General features: G+C 33.6%; 1 non-coding gene across 1 annotated transcript; it reads left to right on the top strand.

Moving 5' to 3' along the window:
* Positions 1-4,632: 4,632 nt before the first annotated feature.
* Positions 4,633-4,751, top strand: LOC149567502 (U5 spliceosomal RNA). The gene has a single exon (XR_016363134.1). It is a non-coding gene; the product is annotated as a U5 spliceosomal RNA (small nuclear RNA).
* Positions 4,752-12,687: the final 7,936 nt, after the last annotated feature.

The raw sequence follows: 12,687 nt of genomic DNA, 5'->3' as shown, positions 1-12,687 counted from the left end.
CACATACAAGATCAAACTAAAGGGTTATAATCATGAATTAATGTCATCCGACACATTTGGAAGGTAAACATCTTAGATACTTGTCCTAATTTTCTAGGACAAATGGCTCAAAGGTTTAGGATTTGGACTTAAAAATTTATCTCTCCTCTCTTACCATTGAGATAATGCGATAGGGTATGCTCATCCTCGCAATTCAGGGAAGTCGATACTCTGTACCTATTATCTACATAAAATTCATGCATGTACAAACACAATATTCTAAGCTAAATAGACAATGACGAGAAGTGGTGCATCATGTAGATCTTGACTAGCAGGTGATTATGACTCCCTTCCTTAACCACATCAGAAATGCCATACATAAAGAAAACATACACGCACACCATATACATGCAGTTTAAGGTAAGTATCCATAAGAAATCACATGATAATCCATCTAACTAATGATCATCAATAACTAAAAATGCTATAATAATCATCATGCATACATGAAGTATAGAATGCTAAGTAATCTCATCATAAATTAGCTAAATCTGAAACAATATCTGATAATCTCAAAACAATGCTACTAATCATCAAGTATAAAACTGGCCTAAAAGAGTTCGACAATGATAACATATATGTAAACTAGGGGCAAGCACTACATTTGCACTAGACAACTCCACTAGATGTCATGACCCGTCTTGCGACTTTCTTTGTCTTTGTCTGCATGGCAAATATGTGGTAACCTTGTCAATTTTGACTTGGTCAAACTTTGTTTTAACTTGGATTGAGTAATTATTAAGTTGACTACAACTCTATGATGAGATTATTAGTATGATTTAATGGATAGTAAAGGTATTGGAAAATAATGGTTATGTCATTCATGATGTTTTATGTTATGATGAATTTTATTTAAAATGATAATGTAATGACTCATGTTACATAATGATGTCATATTTAGTATGTTGATGCTTATGTTATAACATTTATGTTATGATGTCAAATCAATTATCAAATTGATGGATGTTCACTCAATCTTGTTTGTGAGTGTTTGAGTGGATGTAGGATTCATCACGACGAGAGTGTGGTTGAGGTAGAGAGGGTTAGCTTCTCAGAAGGGGAAAACCAGATCATCTTGTGTAGCCCCACACACAAACACTTAGAAATTATGTGTTGAATTGCAATAGATGTGTGTGTGTGTGTGTGTGTGTGTGTGTGTGTGTGTGTGTGTGTGTGTGTGTTTCATGGTTGAATTTCTTACCTTATCTTTGAAATGGAAATATTAAAGAATGTTTGTATTTAATACTAGTTTCTTTAATCAATTTCCATATTACAGATTAAAAAAATCTTTATTCTTTGATTGTTTGTCAGTAAAGTCAATATATATGGTAGTAATTTCTCTCATTTCATCCCCTCTTCTAATGGGCTGAGTCCAATTAGTGGAGGAGAAGTGGAAGAAGAGAAATCAGGGAGATTCTAGAGGCAGTTGTGCAGGGGAGTGGGAGACAATACTTTAATACAACCATAATTCTTAAAAGAGGGAGTTTTTGGAGTTAAAAAGGAGGACTAGTGATAGGATTTTGGAGGAAGGTGTGAGTTGATACTAAACCAAAAAAAAATCTCCTTGCATGAGTCCATTTTGGGGGTTTCTAGCTAAAATTGTTGGAAAAAGAGAACTGATCACTATAGGGGTGACTGAAGAGAGGGAAAGCAAATGTGTAGCTGGAAGAGACACGTGATAGTTTGGGAAAGGATGGGCACATGAGCAGCTAGACCAAGAAAGGAGTGTGTGTAGTTAACGGTTGTTCCATAGGTTTTTTTTGTGTGTTTGTTTAAAAATTACAACATTCCACACTTATTTTGTTGAATAATAGTCAAAACATTCTAGTCTTTCCTAAAAAGCTATCCAAATACTGAGTTATGAGTAGAATAGGAGATTGCTTGGGTTTGATTGAGATCTACAATATATTTGAGTTATTCTTTTATGCTTGCCGATGAAAATCAAAACAAATTGCTAGTATAAACTTGTTAATATCAATTATATCAGACACAGTTGGAAAATAGCTCTTCTAAAACCCCTATATTTGAAATGGCTATGAGAAATTAGTGACTGTAGACATTACCTTTGTCAATTTAATAATTACTCTTCTCAGATTAAGTGAATCAATTTTGTATGTCATTAGTCTAACTATACTATTGGTGTTGCTTAAGGTTATTCAACTAATAAATAGACTTATTTTTGTTACTAAGAGGTAGTTACTTGGAATTTAGTCATGTGGCTGTGGAAGTAATATTTAGTAATAAGAAACGAGTAGTTGTAATGTTTTCTTTCTATCTTTCCATAGCATGGGACTTGGATAGTTGTTTTTTTTTTAAAGTTGTGCCAAAACCCAATACTCTGTTGATGGAGACTAGATGTTAGATTTCACCAATAAGTTCTATCTGTGAACTTAGATTTAGCCGGTGTGCTGAGAGGTTAAACTTCACAGACACTGAACTTCATATTCAAATTTCATTTTCTTAAACTTCTAAAACATGTTATTAAGTGGAACTTTAATACTGATTTCATATCAATTTGGAAACTACTATAAGTAGCAGTTGGGCAAGCTCCAACTAAATTTTTAAGACTCTTGCACAATTAGGAAATTGTACCATAGGTCTGAGATATAGAAATTCTATAAATGGAATAGAGTAAAATGAATCATTGTAAACTACAACCTTGTGTCCATAATGTTGAAGGTTCAAGCCTTGTTTCAAATTATAATACTAGGTTGGTGATCTTGTATGCATATTGTACTTATGAATTTTGTTTATGCTATTGTGTACCATCAGATGTTATGTAAGAAAATCATGCTATCATTTTAACACTGGTTAATGCTGATTTGGAATATCCAATTAGTAAATGCTATAACCATTTCATAAAATTAGCTAATACTTTTAATACTAGTTAATGTTGATTGGGTACATCCAATTGTAGATGCTAAACCTAATTGTGTAAAACTAGTTAAGCTAGTTGAATACTAATGCCACTTATGCTTCAATTTTGTATCCTATTAGATTAATTAAGTGCATGCTATTATAGTTGAATGCAAAATTGTGCTCCATCTTTGCAACCTTATTGAAGTTAGCTCATTGATAATTGTTAAAACCTTGTCGTTGTTATGATTGTCTAAGGTTTAATCCTTTATGGATGGGTGTAATGTGGCATAAGGGAGGGCGGGGTTTGATGCATTACATTTTACTTCTCTCAGCTTGTCAAAATTCTATGAATAGGACTCATTATGTTTTGTCTCTATCTCAGTATTTTTAACAAATTGAGTGCTTGACCAAGCTATTTAGTTTATGCAGATTTGATATGTAGCATATGTTTGTGACTATACTCATTTTATCTTGCATATGTGATGATATGCTTTATTTTTAAAAATAAATGTACATGTTGGTAGATGTGTTACAATTTTTCTTTCACTTCATATGGGTAGAGATGTAGTGTTCTTTTCTTTTCCTTGCCACATTTCATGTTTAGGGTACTAGGCACATGGATTGCATGTAGTATGTTTCATGGCTATACTAGATCCATCTGATCCATCTTGTTTTAGGAAGCTAGGCTTTTCATGCTAGGGACGGGGTATTCTTCATGTTAAGAAGAATCTCAATGGAGTAATCACTCCGTGGTTGGTGAGGTAAAAGCATTTGGGCCACACTCTCATCTCAGTTAATAGATGGACCATGTCTGAAGGCTTTAGAGACTAGATGTACTTTCAGAACACCTATCAAACTTCAACACCTATCATAAGGTCTTATATCTTCATCTTAGAGATGATGTACGGTATCATTCTATTCATGTAATCTTGATTAATGGATATTGTAAACTTTAAAGTTAGTAAAGTATCATTCTTCAAGTTTGTGAAGATTATGTGATGTATAATTATGGTATTTCAACACCTCAGTTCATTTGATGTAATGATTCTTTCATCCAAATCAATGACTTCATTTTATGCTGAATTATTTATTGACTAATTGTACTCTTATTTATGAACAACATTGTACTAAGAGTTTTACTTTGAGTTAATAGTTTTTAACCTTGATGAATCATTTTTATATTCTAAGATGCTTGATTTATCTTATTTCAGCATTTAGTGATGTGGCATTGTTTTTTCGCATTTTTAGCAAATTTTGTGTCTTTGGAAATATAGTTGTAGGGATGATTCTTACACTAGATCAAGAACGAAACAAAGACCTAAAAATTTCATATTCCATTTTGTCTAACCAAACAGAGAACAAATAAAAATTCTCGATTCTCAATTCCTATCGCGGCAACCAAATGAACCCTAATTGAAAAAATATACTAGATTATTGATAAATAGGAGACATGGAGATATTTTTAGGAGCGTATTTTTGGATATATAATGAAAATGTACTCCCAACTAAACTATCCCCTATTAACTAGTTTAAACAATAAAATTAACCAAACTAAATAACCAAATGCATTTATGAAAGGAAGAAAACTCGAACGAGAGCCTTTGAAATCTCATGCTGAGGAATTGTATTTTGTAGTTTTTGAGTTGATTTTTAGTCCCACATTCAACCCTTGACAAGAAGTAGGTCAATGGTAGTGCTATATAAACTCTCATCTCTCTCTTTAATATCTTACGGAGCCACGTGGTGAAGGCAGAGTGAACTATTTCTTAGGCCTTTTACTAAAGAATATCACGTCTTCACGACTCTAAGCGGCATACACTTATTTTTGGAGGCATTCCTCCTTCTAGAGGAGGCCAACAATACGAAAAGCTAATATTTAATGAAAGTTTTCTTTTGTATTAACTACTTCAATAGTTCAATAGACTGCCCATTTTATTGTGATTCTGTGAAAGTTGATATTGTGGTTTTGACGAAGTCCATACTATTGTACCATTCATAGGAGAGTATTTTACTTGATAGTAGGATATCACTATGTTGTTCATAAAGAATTCTTTCAGTGTAATTATGATGTTATAAACTTGACCATTAAATGAATGGAGATTATCATAGATGTTTGAAGAGAACTTTTGCACCATTGGAAACTTTGAACATTAAGAATCATGCTCAAGGCCTTAGGCCATGTTCCTTCCATGGATTTACTTATTTAACATGAAGATTAACTAGTAGTGCAACATACTTCAAGTCCAAAAAGAAAACTTTTTTTTTTGTTTTTGTTGTAATGTATAAGGAATTAGGACAATCATTAAAGAGCCAGTTTATGTCGGCATCAAATCAATATTTTACTATTTTTACAATTATATTAAAATTGTATCTTAAATTAAAATTTATTATTTTGATGCCGGCATAGACATGGCCCATTAAAGAAGAGAGGCAAATTACATGCATAGTTTAAAAAAGGAAATACATTACAAAATAAAAGAAAAAGGGAATGATCTGTGTTACTTTTTTATCTATCATGGCATGATTCGTTTAAACTAGGAATGAGATCGATAATTGAAACATTTTGAAAATGAAAGATAATTTGTTTTTCTCTCATGTGCATTTGACCCAAATCTCCAAGTCAAAATCTGAGGTTGAAGTTTCTATCAAAAAAATAATATATCGATTATTGTCAGATATCGGTAATTATCAGATAAGTATTATAATTAATTTTTTATTCCAACTATATATAAAATTGATAAGTAATTTGTTCCTTTATAGTATATACTGCAATCTCTTATAAAATGTATAATATTTACTATTAACATATATTATGTGTAAATATTTATATATTATTAATACATATAATACAATATAATCAGTGTTGCATATATATTAAAAATCATATATCCTTGATATAATATATAAAATAAATTATTTTAACCTCTATGCATTGAATAATCTCTCCTTTGATCTCTTACACATTTACACCAATTTGTACCCCCTCTCTCCCTCCTCCCCAACATATTAATTGTATATTGATCTCACTCCTCTCCTACTATCCTAATCTCCTCCTTCTCACTACATCTCTTTCATTCTCTCTATGTTTACATATTTATCTTTGCTCCCCCCTCTCTTCCCCCAAAACTGTACTTAATGCACGCCAACCAAAACTACTACACAATATACAAAATGAAGTGAATGAGAGACTGTTAGAAGTAGTAATCTTTCTTTGGTTGTATTTATTTATTAAATGGGATAAACCAAGGTATCCCTTATGTATTTTATCCTTTAGTACACATGTGAAGGACATGTTATTTTCTTGTCTTCTAGTCCACATGTGAGGATAACTCTTTTTTGTAATTCCTTTATTAAGGAAAGTAGTTTATTCCTCCTTAAGAGGATATTGACACTTTGCACACACTTATTATGAATGGTGGCATTCATAGAAATGGGAGTTACACATGCAACTCCTTTCTCATCTCTATAAAAGAGATGCCTTTCTCATTCTTCTACAACTACTTCTACACATCATCTTGATGTTATTGTAATGAGCTATTTGCTCCACCTTCTTTCTCTCTCCTTTCTTAGGGCTTTTGTCTTCCATTCATAATATTACACAAGGGGTTTTCTTTGCTTTCCCCTTTCAAAATCTCTTGACTCCATTCTTGTTGATCCATTGTGAAGCTCATTTGGTTTATGGTAATATTCTTCACATTAAGCTCTTTTGGATTATTTTATTAGTTTTCCTTTTGCTCGATTTCTTACAGAGACAAAATGAAAGTATCACTCCCGCCCCCACTCTTTCCCCCTACCTTTTCCCTTTGTTGATACTTATTTTGCCTCCTTTCTCACCCTCCCATAATCACAATCTCTTTCTATCCACTCTTCCATGCGTTCCCTCTCTCCCTATCTCTCTTTCGCCTGCTCCCCCTTACCTCACTCTTCCTCTCCCTTTGTTAATACATCTACCTCATCTCATCTCCCCCTCCTAATTACTTCCTATTGGTAAACAAATTTGTCATTTAGAAAATACGTGATTTAGCCCAATGAAGTGTGCGGCAAATCAATTTCTCCAAATAGTTGGATAAGCCCTTGATATCTAACCTTCCTCTGTGTTTAGAGGGGTAGTTCCCTCACAAGATAAAATTTTGATTTTTAAATAAAGATGATTACAACTTAGAATATATAAAGGAAACAATTGATGATGAATGCACCACACAACTTCAATGTTTTCATAAAAGTGATGTAGACTACTAGTGAAAACAAATAAGAACTAACTTTGAGAGCTATCATCAACACAATGCTAATTCAATGATTTGTGAATATTTGCACCATACCATGAAAATACTCATACTGATGAATCAACACTTCAACAATTCAGATTCCAGTAGAAAAGAGAATGCAAAATGTACTTTCTTTTATTTATTAGCACTAAGAACATAAGAAATGACTGATTATAAGAACAACAATTGTACACATTTTTCAAAAACTTGCCTTGTTATCAAAACATAAATGTTCCATGTCTCCAAGTCCCAAAAAGTTCCCTATTCGATTGAGATTCTTGAATTTATAGACATTCCAACTTAACTAACTTTTTAGGCTTGTAACCACCTAAAAAGTTAGGATTTGGACATTGGGAATGCATTTCACAACTAACTCCAACCTTTTTGAAGTCAAAGCATGACATCCTAACTTTGGTTACAATAAGTGGCACATGTCAATTTTAATATAAGGTAATCTTGACTTTACTTCTTAGAATTTCATTTAGTAGAGGCTATGAATTCCATTTCTCCATTTGAAGTGTTGTGAGTTTGTGGAGGTGGTAGTTTTTTTCTCATTCCTGTCAATTCTCTTACTTGACCTGCTATGGAATTGTATCTCATTTGGGATATAGCTCCCTCTTTACATGTGTTATTCTTCCATGATGGTGCCTCCAATGAAGAAACCATTTTAGTGTCAAACTCTGTAACTGTGATTTCATAGTTTGCATTAAATTCCTATTAGATGACTTTGAGCTCTAACACTGGGTAAAGGTGGTGAGATGTTCACCTGATGATGACCAATTAAATTTGATCAAAATTCTATAGAGACTTCACCAAGTACACATCTTTGACCATTCCATTTCTTGAGATGACATCCTTATGGCATTCCAAATTATCTTTTGATATGCTACATCCACTATATTAACATTTGATAATTAATTTTGACGTGCAGTTTTATCATAGCGGAATCAATTGATATCAATAGGAATCCATAGGTTGGATACTTTTATACCAATCCAACTCTATCTTGCCATGTTTTGATGTAGATTTCATTAGAAGAATCTTGGATGTTTCTATCATGGACACTCACATTGGAAACACAAGCCTTAGGTTTGTCATTTCATAGTCCTCCAATCCCAATACCATGAACATGGCTATGATTGATGTTATAAATTTGGATGTTAGAGGAACTTACTTGTATAGAAACACAATTGTCTCCACAAGTAATTGAAGAGTGATGGATTTTGACATCACTATATTCTTGAATAGAAATACCATTAGTGTTTGGGCTGAATGGTCTGTGCGAGTCATCAACATACTCTCTAGGACTTCAATTTTTCCATACCCAATGCTTGAAACTATCATATGTGCATGGGAATTATGTCAAATGGTTCACTTTCATAATCTATGATTTTCCATTCTAAGCATCAATACCTATAGAAATTCCACAAAGCTAGCTTGATTTGGGTGAATGCATTGCAAATGATTTCCCCCTATATGAGCTGATTGTAGCATTTCTCTTCATACATGGAAGATGGATAATGTTATTTTGAAGACTTGTTTCATAAATATTGGAACAACTATGAGTAACAATGAATACAATATCAATTTATTAAGCTTCATCATTCCTTTGGATTTACTAACAACATTGTCCATGTTGTCGTGTGTATTTGATTTGGCTCTAATTTTCCACTTGATACTTTATAAACAATCTTCAAGATATCCTTTACACCTATAACTTGCATTCAATGAGGATTTCTATCAAACAGTTTGTGTGCTTGGTCTATGATTTATCAAAGCTATAGATTTGTGAGGAAAACATTTGATCAAACTATTTCCATGTCTTGTTTATGATTATCATTGCATAGGCAATATGTCAAGCAGTTCGTGTGCTTTGTTTATGCTTTCGTCTGTAGCTTTCTTTGGATCAAGACATTTGGCCAAAAAATATGTTCCTCCACTTGGTTCTTGTTCAAACAATGCTATGAACATAAGGAGGGGCTGTGATGTTTTATCAAACACATAGATGCTTTGATAGCGATGCTCTTCATATCCTGCCAAGACCTCCTTTTTGAAGTTAATAACTATCTTCAACATGTATGCTTCAAGAAAAGCCACAACTAAAACCCAAACCTCTTTCTAGAAGTTTTAGTACGTAGAGGGAGGTAGTATGTAGAGAGAGAGAGGGTTTGAGTTAGTACGGGGAGAGAGAAGGTTTTAGTAGATAGTGAGAGATGGTTTTAGTATGTAGTGAGAGATGGTTTTGGTACATAGTGAGAGATGGTTTTAGTATGCAGTGAGAGAAAAGGTATAGGGAGAGAGAAAATCTCATCCTTAACCTATTCCTCACTTAGAAACTAAAACTTTTTTTTAAAACCCACTTAGGCATTTATCAAGGTAACACTTCCTTATCTCTCTCTTTCACCCCTATCTCCATTTCCCTTCTCCCCATATATTCCCTCCTCTTCCTTGGTAACCCCTCTCCCATTTTTGATATCTTCATGCCCCCCTACTCTCCCTCCTCTTTCCCTCACTCCCTCTCAACACTCTTCTCCCCTCACCCTTCAACACCACTTCTTCTTTTCCCCTTCTCTCCCTCTCCCTCTCCCTTTTTTAATACTTGCATCTCTACCTCTCTCCTTCTCCCAATTACCCTCTCTCTCTCTCTCTCTCTCACACACACACACACACACACACAAATTCCTTCTCTCTTTCCATTTTCATGCTGACCCACCCAGATTCTCTTGCTTCCTCACCCAACCCCCTCCTTGTTGATACTTTCATATATCCCCTCTCCCCTCCCCTTTGTCTCTCTATCTCTCACTTTAATTCCCTCTCATCCCCTCTCATCCCCTCTCTCCCCCCTTCCTCACTCCCTTTCTCTCCCCTATTAATTCCTTCTTCCCTCCTTTTCCCATTCTCTCTCCCTCCTCTTTGTTGATACTTACATCTACCACCTCTCTCGCTCCCCTTGATTACACTCTCCCTCCTCTCCCCCTCTGACTTCCCCCCTACCTCTCCCTTTCTTTGTCTATCTCTCTCATCTTACTCAAACCCCTTCTTATCCTCTATCATTTCCATTTCCCTTCTCTCCTTATCTCTTTTCCTTGTGTTCCCTCTACCTTCCACCCCCTCCCTCCTTTTCTATCTCCTCACCCTTTCCCCATATCTCGCTCTCCCTTTCTTGATACTTTAATCTCCCTCTCTCTCCATCACTTCCTTCCCCCCTCTTCCTTTTCTCTTCTCTTCCTCTCCCTTTCCCCTCTCTCCCCCTCCCCTCTCTCCTCAAACTACACACACACAAACACACACACTAGCTCACATATACTATATAATATAATATACATATATATTAATTTATTAATAAACAATGTTATATTATAACTAATATGTATTCTAAATGGATGCCAATTACCTCTTCCCACATATAGCTAAAAGGGGCCAATAAAAATCCACTGGTTCTCTTTCACCAAAAGGCTACAAATATTGGTTATTTTTTAATATCCTTTTCCTCTTGGCCCAAATAAACCGAAGGGGTCAATGTAAATGTCAGTGCTCTTTGGAAACAATAACCAATATATATTAGTAATAAATATTTCTTATTGGGTGATATCTAATATCCATTTCTTGGGTTGTTGGTGTAGGGGTACCTTAGGATTTGATCCATCTGGATCCTTAGTTACTATGTTTCTCATGATGTTATAAGGCCTTATGAGCTATTTGATCTTCTTTTTATTTGTAGACCTTGGGTCAGTTGTTCTTTAGGACATCTAATGGGTAAAAAGTGGTCAATGATGATCAAACTTGGCCACATGAGGGAAAATGGATGTAATGGAGTTCTAAGGTCATTTCATGGCTGTTTGGGCATGTTAAGAGTCATTAAGTCACAATTATGTGACAAATGCCAATAATTGCAAAAGTTGTAAATGTTGCTCAAACGTTGCTTGATGACTTTGAAATTTTTTTATGTAAACTAAAAACCCATGGTTAAGAGGTTGGAAACAATTGACCAATGTTCATGATGATATTTTAAGACCCTTTGAATGATTTTGGGATGTAGTGATGAAGTTTTAAATAAATTAAAGATCTTGTTCTACTAAAACATTATCTTTTCCCCTTCCAATCACATTATGTTTTGAATTTGTAGGATTGAGTATGGATTGCTCAGTTGGATCTAAGCACATGAATATTTTTAAAGTGATGAATTAACCTTCTATTATAGTTAGAATGAGGTTATTTGGTACAATCTAGAAGGGGATCTTATTTTAATTACAACTACTCTTAAAACCCTGAAGACCCCAAGAGTCTACATTTAAATGGAAATATACAAACACCAATTCCATAGCCCATTTTGAAATATTTCATGATAGCCCCAAATTGGTGTCTAAAACTATAATTATTTTGGTACCCTATTTAGGTGGATTGGGAGAGAAAGCCCAAAAACTCAATTTGGAGGGCTAATTCTAGTAGGTCTTCTAATAGGGGAAAAGAGTGGAATCGTAAATAAAATTTTGTGATTAATTCTCAAAATGTTCAACACCAAATTGCATGTGAAAATTTTAGAATTGACATGAAATGAAAATGTTGAATCAATTAAAAAATTTGTATCACCAAATCACATGACATATGAAGACCCTTATGTGGACGAAAGAATAATTATTATAAATCCAAGACTTTCAAGAACGCCATAATGGTTTCTTGAAATTGAGGACACAATTATTATAAAAAATCAATAGAAAAATCTCAAAAAGAATTATTTTGTTATGGGCTACAAAAAATTTCAACCAATGTTACAACAATAAGACATTGACCAAACAATGCAAGAATTTTGGACAGTCACTAAAGATTAAAAAAGATGATACCTTTACTAGTCAAATTGAAGATTTGTGTCATTAATAAAATGAAGAAAATTATATTTTATCAAATTTTTAATGATCTCAAATCTATTAGAAAGAATAACAAGGAAAAAGATAAGAGATATTTTGTGAGAGTGATCACAACCTCCCTAGTAAGCTATCATTTGAGAATGAATTCTGTTATGAGAGAAATTTATGTTAGTTTCAACATAATTATTTATGGTTGATTAAAGCACTCACAAGAAGATAAAGACTTGGAGATCATACTTAAATCGTGGGATTTTTGTTTGGAGGCTTCCATGCATTGAAAAGAAGATAACAAATAATGTAAACTAGGAAAATGATTAAGGAACTTGCTAGGCAGACCTATTTTCATGTGCCCAGGATAATGGTTGGCTTTACCATATAAATGATTGTTTAAATGAGAAATATTCACAATGTGGTCTCTTATCAAAGTTTGTTCATAGTGTCGTGAGGGTGCATTATAACATGAATTTAGAAAAAAACAAATTTGTTGAGAAAAAGAGATATGAGATGGTGAAATGTACTTTAGTTATGACAGTTCTAGATGCATTTTGGTTACAAAGAGAATGTAGTGTTGTTAAATTTATATTACATTTTAAGGGAAATATTTTCTATAAGTATGGAAGGAATGGGAACAACTCTCAATAGTTGGATCAACAATTTAG

This window comes from Cupressus sempervirens, chromosome 3 (genome assembly GCF_028749045.1).
Source record: "Cupressus sempervirens isolate cs-2001-9-10 chromosome 3, ASM2874904v1, whole genome shotgun sequence".
Classification (NCBI taxonomy): domain Eukaryota; kingdom Viridiplantae; phylum Streptophyta; class Pinopsida; order Cupressales; family Cupressaceae; genus Cupressus; species Cupressus sempervirens.
This window is presented reverse-complemented; position numbering and strand designations above follow the sequence as displayed.